Consider the following 7584-nt stretch of genomic DNA (forward strand, 5'->3'; position numbering starts at 1 on the left):
AGTCTGGGCTTTAGCAGCTTCGGCAACAACGTCCTCTTCAACTTCAAAGCGCCGAGCGAATGCATCGGCATTTTCTAGGCGCTCAACTTCAGCAGCCTTAAGAGATTTGGCGATTTCGAGCATTTGACAATAGAGGGATTCAAGAGAAGACCTTGTCTCATCATGAAGCTCAAGACTAAAAGACTTGGACTTGTCATGAGTCTCCTCGATATGACCGAATATAAACTTATGCATTCTTTTCCCTTAAGTGTGGAGTAACTTTACGTCGTGGCAGGTTTCCAGCAAGTCTTTATTAGTGTTCTTTTGAGCAGCGGCTAAGACAACATTAGTCTTGGAGTTGGAATCATTGGCTTTGAAGTTATTAGAATTGGCTTTGGAGTTAGCAACAGATTCCCTTTCAAGATTCTCCAGCCTCGTAGACATCGATTGGACACACTGCTGCAATGGAGCTAGAGAATCTAGAATGAACTGGCAGAAACTCATAGCTCCTGGAGAGGCTTCCTCAGACGAAGAAGGAGCAGAGAAGACAATGTGAGAACCAACATGGATAGAGAGAATATGATCTTAATGATGACTTACTTGGATTGATCGCTATGGCTTCTTGTTTTTAGAAGAAGGGACTTGATGTGCATTGACCATCGCCTGAGAATCAACTTCTTCCCCTTGGATTACATCATGTATATCCTTGACCAAGTCTGAGATCTCATTTGAAGGGAGGGAAGCACCAGAATGAGACTTCGGAGGAGAGGGTTTTCTTTCTTCGGACGCACTTTATTAAGACGCCTCAACATCTGAAGGGATATTCAAGACACCTTCCTCGGATGCCCTCTTGGACGTTTGTTTGGACGAGGAAGATGAAGTTTGGATAGCTTCAGAAGAACTCTTAGAACTAGCAAGTTCCCCCTTAACAAATGGTGTCTGCCTTTGTTCGAACATGAGAGGAACATCGGACATCCCCCTCTGAATAGGAAGAGGTGTCCGCTCCGACGTGAGAGCAAGAGCATCCTCAACAAGAGGAACTATCTCCCGGGCATCAGATGGGAGGGACGTATGTTCAACAAAATAACAGCCAAAGAATCGCCTTTCCTCAACAGATGACTCTTTTTGCTCGATGACATGAAGAGCCACCTACTCTATATCGACCGAGAGCATCTTCTTGACTGTAAAAATATGATGGGACTCACCTTGAGGAGACGACATCTCATCAATATATAGCATTTGCTCATCGTCGTCAGGTCAGGTGAGCTCTGAACGAGATACAATGTTCCGAATATAATTCGATTGAGATGACTCGGTGCCATGAATGAATTAGAGGGCAGTGGAGAAATATGACTCTATGAGCAAACTAAGATAGTTAAGAACCTTAGCTTCCTTTTGAGTCGTCTTGTCAAAGAAATTGAAAGTCGCTTTCCTTTGACAGAAGAGGAAAAAAAGAGTTCGCCCTCTCGCATTTGCCACAACAAGCTCTCTTCTCCTAAGAGCCTCGTTAAAATCTTTCGTTTTTATCCAAAAGAATACTTGCTTCTCTATTTTCACCAGCTCTTTCCACTCTTTGGCTATATTTTTGTTGGTTATAACATCAGTGTATTTCGAATGAAGTCTATTTCACAACCACTTATCGAACACGTCTATTTTCTCAGTCGCCTTCTACTCGACTTCCTCCATAATGAGGTCGAGTGTTTGTTTGGCTTCAAACAAATGATCAGGAATGAACTCAGCTACATCCTTTACTTTCCCTGCAACTTCGGCAGGTTTAGGATTTGGAACTAGTTCTCTGAAAATAATACTTGGAGCCCCTCGGGCTGCTATGAGCATGGAAATAGGAGAAATGTTCTTTGTAAAGACATTCTATAGAAGAACAGCAGTAGGGTCATCATCCGTCTAAATGGGTGCTTCTTCAATAGTTGCAACAGCAATTGAGAGCATAGCCTCATGTTCTGATGCAGGAAGAACAATATCATCAACAACACCAACAGTTGTAGCAACCACTAGTTCGACAAGGAAGACAGTCGTGTCTTCCCCCTGAATATTCTCAAAAAATTGAGCAACTTTCTCAACAGTTGGTCCAGCAGCTTGTTCCACTTCGAGAACCTTAATAGTGGGCACTTCGGCCAAAGAAATAGATGGAGTTACCTTGGAGGTTGTCTGAACAGCTGTAAATGCATCCGTCTAACTAGTAGCCAAGGTCTTCATGTGACCAGCAGTAAGGGCAGATGCCTCCAACAGCTTCTCGCGTTGACTAGACAGAACTTCGGTTAGTGGTGATGGCAAGGGAAAGAACGGAGGAATAACAGCGATAGGGGTTTCCTCAGTTCTGGTCCTTTTAGGAGTAGACTCGACTTCGACAGCCTCTCCTTTGGAATCTCCCTTCTTGCTGAAAGAGCTAGCAGTAGACTCCATCACCGAAGATCTCATTCTCTTCACAGGGGTCCCACGATTGGAGGTCGCAGGACGCTTGGACTCGTCTATTGGATAGAAGAGTCTGACTTCGATTCTTTAATGAGCTTCATACAAAACATTAAATTCTTAACTATGATGACAAACATGATTCTGCACGAGTTAACTAGCGTATCCCTACCAATAAAAACCTTCAGATGCTCCAAAAGCTAGCTGAGTTGGACTAAAAAGTCTACACTCTACTTGCTCAATGGAGAAACCATCTGACAAAGAGTAGAGAAGATAACAGACGCCAAGTTGATAGGCATTCCTTTTGTTATAGCTACCATGAAATCGAAACGATCCTAGGTGTAGGTATCGAAGGACCCTGCTCTCCCTTGAATCGATTTTGCCACAATGTCTTATTGAATGCAATACTTTTGATTCCTCTTTTTCCTATTGATGTGCATCGGACCACCGATGTCCGATAATAGAATGCGCATCTTAGAGATATCCTCGGCCAGAATCTCAATGTTGAACTGGTGGCCTTCCGAAGGAAGCCCAAAGAACTCAACAAAGGAGGCTTCAGAGATGGATATTTCGACTCCTTTCACCGTTGCCACGATAAGATCATCAACAACCTTTCAAAAGTCAAAGGACTCAAGGACCTCCCTATCATGCAAGATAAACGGACCACCGAGGTACCTTCTGAGGCCAGACGCCTCCAACGATCGGAACATAGCGACTATCTCAAGCACTTCGTATTTGTAAACGGACTCGAAGTCCACCTACATAGTGTTATGAGAGAAAGAAACAGGTTACTTAGGCATCCTTTAGGGTTTGTAGATGAAATGACAGAGATTGTGATTAGGGTTTTAGAGAGAAGGAAGAGAACAATAAACGTTTAGGGTTTTAGAGAATCTCCAAGATGGCTTGAAAATATTTTTGGCGTGCAAGGCACCCTTAAATAGATTTGAAATGTCACGTGTCCCAAGGACATAATTAAAATAAACTGTCATTATGTTTAAAAATCTTTTCAAAAACCATCATTAAACGTCATTCATACAATCTCTCATTAATGCGAAACAGTGCGGTAATAAACAGTAAGAAATATAAAAGTAAAACGTTTTGAAAAGTCATCATTAAAAGGTGTTACTTTATTTATAAACATTTTTCAAGGGTCATCATTAAACGAAGTCATTTAACTTATCATGAAAATTATCATTAATTTAAAAATGTGTTGTAATGAATCATCATATAGATATTTGTCTTATTATTAACATAGAAAGACACGTGTCTTCATGTTATTTGATACTGGGAGATATTCCCTCCAAATATTTTGAAATAAGAGCGTTTTACTATTTTAGTGGGAAATTAAAGTGACGGCACATAAAAAATATGACAGTTGTCCCAACTCGTCTAAAGATGAGGCGTCTGAAAGCGCTCGTATTCGGACGTGTACATGTGTTTTCCGCATGTCTTGCGGATAAGTTGGGTAAAGCGTATGTTCGGACGACATCTACTCACGTACATCTATAGATATATCAGTAGACGTCTTCCTCACATTTAGACGTGTAATCACGCTTATTAGCAAGTTGCTTAGACACAGCTCGTCCAAAATCTTTTCACTTCGGATGTCTAATTTGATCAGACCGATCTGAGACGTTCGTCTTAATACGTCTGTCCAGACAACTTTAAACAACAAATTTCCCCCTCAATTTGTGCATGCTTAATTTAATTAATTTAGGTCTACAAGACCCAAAACATTTATAAAGAAGGAAAACTTAGTCTCTATGAGTGACTTTGTGAACACGTATGTCGCTTGCTGATCAGTTAGAACATATTACAGCCGAATATACTTCTAGTTGACATGCTCCTAGATGAAATGGTGTCGGATATCGATATGATTGGTCCGAGAGTGCAATACCGGGTTGTATGTATGGAAATTGTATTGGTGTTGTCGTAGAAAATCGGAGATTCATATGCCTAGATGCTGTAATCCCTCAATTATTGTTGAACCCACAAAAGTTGAGAGCAGCAACTGCATGCACATTGTACTCAGCCTCTTCTAAAGACGTGGCTACAGACGTCTGATTCTTGATGAACCAAGAGATTAGACGATCACTAAAGAACTGACAAGTTCCACTAGTGCTCTTCCGATCGATCTTGCAGCCTGAATAATCTACATCTGAATAGTTAAATTGAAACTAGAATCCTTCGGATACCACAGTCCCACATTTTGAGTTCCCTTTAAATACTTCAAAATACGCTTTGTAGCAATATAGTGAGATTGTTTAAGGTTAGCTTGAAATCTTCCGTAGACGCCGACAGCGAACATGATGTTTGGCCGACTAGCTGTTAGGTAGAGCAATGATTTGATGATCCCTCTATAGGCAGTCATATCGACACTCTAACCATCTTCATCCTTGTCGAGCTTGTTGGAAGAATTCATTGGAGTAGCGGTGGCTGAGTAGCTCTCCATGCCAAACTTCTTCAGCAACTCCCTTGTATACTTGTCTTGGTTGATGAATATGTCATCTTCGAATTGGCGAACTCCAAGACCTAGGAAGATTGTCAGTTCTCCCATCATACTCATTTCAAACTTATCCTGCATCAACTTATAGAATTTCTTACACAATGATGGGTTATTTAACCCAAAAATGATATCATTAATATATATTTGGACACGCAAAATGTGAGAATCTTTAACAAATCTAAATAAAGTTTTGTGAATTGTGCCAATGATAAAATCATGTTCAAATAAAAATTTAGTTAGAGTGTCATACCAAGCTCTAGGAGCTTGTTTAAGACTATATAAAGCTTTTTCAAGTTTAAAAACATGATTAGGAAGGGTGTGATCTTGAAACCATGAGGTTGTTCAACATACACATCCTCATTTAAAATTCCATTTAAAAATGTACTTTTTACATCCATTCAAAAACTTTAAAGTTCTTAAAAGATGCATAAGCTAGGAAGATTATAATTGCTTCAAGTCTAGCGACAAGGGCGAATGACTCCTCAAAGTCAATTCCTTCCTACTGCCTATAGCCTTGAGCTACCAATCGGGCTTTGTTTCTCACAACCAAATCTTCTTCACTTAGCTTGTTTCGAAAAACCCATCTGGATCTAATAACCAATTGATCAGTTGGTCTTGGAGTCAGATGCCACACTTTATTTCTTTCAAATTGATTTAGATCCTCTTACATAATATTGATCCAATCGGGATCAAGAAAGGCTTCATCGATTTTCTTTGGCTCAATTTGAGAAATGAAGGCGGTGTTTGCAAATTTATCCAATAATTGGTGTCTGGTCCTAAGAGGAGCATTAGGATTACCAATAATTAATTCGGGAGGATGATTTATGTTCCATTTGAAACTTGGTCCTGAGGTATCAACCGTTTATTTAGATGGACCCGTGAAGTCTAGACTTTCAGCCGTCTTCTGACTTGTCTAGACGTCTGGTTGAATCTCAACCGGATAAGTCGTTTGATCAGACGTGTTACTCTTGGTGACCGAAGTTTCATCTTCACTATAGATTGAAGAGTGGTTGCTTCTAATCTATTAGCAACTTCAATGATTTCATCAGAATTTCTTTCAACAGATTCTTCAAAGACTATATGATAGGATTCTTCAACAGTTAGAGTTCAATTATTATACACTATATAAGCTTTACTAACTAAATAATAGCCTAGCATAATTTCAACATCTTCCTTAGCATCAAACGCGGTCAAATGATTTTTCCCATGGTTATGAATAAAACTTACATCCAAATATCCGAAAATATGATATTTTAGGAACCCTTTCATAAAATATTTCGTAAGGTGTTGTATAATTATCTCTCAAATATGGAAAGTCAGTAGCAAATCAATCAATTAGTCTAATTGATCTACTGCTATAAATTGTAATAATATTATTAGAATTTAAAATAATATATTTTAAGATATTATCACAATATGATAAATTGTGATAATATCATTATTATTTTATATTATTAGATTAGTTTCCTTATAAGTTCAATGTAATTTCTATATAATAGACATAACCTATGTAACTGAAATGTATCATTCTAATCAAATTTCTCTCTTCTTTTTATTTTTCTACATGATATAAGAGCAGGTTTTCCATCTTAAAGGAACATGTTCACAACTTCCGTTGCCTCCTCCAATAGTAGAAATAACCATTGGAGGAGAATTCAAATTATTATATTATTTCATATTTCATAATTATTTTTTATCTTTATTTTATCACCCACTATGTTAAACAAGTGAGACGTCATTTCAAAACTATGTCATAGCCAATTTTGTTTATTTTTGGCTACCATGCATAAAGGATCAGCCGTCCTATTTTTCCAATTCATTTTATAAGATATTGATGTTATTTTTAAATCCAGTTTTGTACCGGTCATGAACTCATCTTCCCTAGACATGGTATCCATGTATTTGGATAGGTTCTTTGGGGACACCTCTTCCTTTGTTCGCTACACACTCCGTCAAATCCTATCTTTAGCACATCTAAATATAAACACACTAGACTCATGGTGCACATAAAGAAGAGGTGGAAGGCCTTGCACACTCATATGTCATTGTCCCACATCATATCACTTCTACCATTGAGGAGTTTCGTGCTATTATTTACCTTCTACGAATCTTATGTACCTCCCACTAGTGGAGGATGCATCGACTTTCTAGGAACTCTTGCGGTTGATGAGCATATGTCCCATTTTCTTGTTCGAAAAGGGAGTATCAACATAGTCATGTGGAAGAAGCTATTGGAGCGTTCTGATGGCCATGAAGACCCAGAGATCACCAACCAAAAGATTATGGTGGTGTTGATAGATCACTTATTTCTCTACCCAAAGATGAGGCTTTGACCTTCCTTGTGTCTATTATAGGTTGTTTTGCCTATGAAGGATGTCAAGCGTAATCTATCGAGGTTTATCCTTGTTTAGACCATGCTCGGGGTGCGCCAAACTATTCCTGACTAGACCCACATGTCCACAATAGGGTCTCCCCTCATTCTTTACTTGTGGATGATGGAGAAATTTAGTTTCCTTGTTCATACTATTGTTGGTTTCTATCATTATTATGTCATGAGACTAGAGTAGAGAGTAGTTGAACCTTGACGCACTCACCTTATCAGCAATGATCATCTCATCCAGCTCATGGTCCCTGTTAGATTAAGTTAAATAAAGAAAAGAGAGAATTAATTA

This window comes from Impatiens glandulifera, chromosome 1, assembly GCF_907164915.1.
Source record: "Impatiens glandulifera chromosome 1, dImpGla2.1, whole genome shotgun sequence".
Taxonomy (NCBI): domain Eukaryota; kingdom Viridiplantae; phylum Streptophyta; class Magnoliopsida; order Ericales; family Balsaminaceae; genus Impatiens; species Impatiens glandulifera.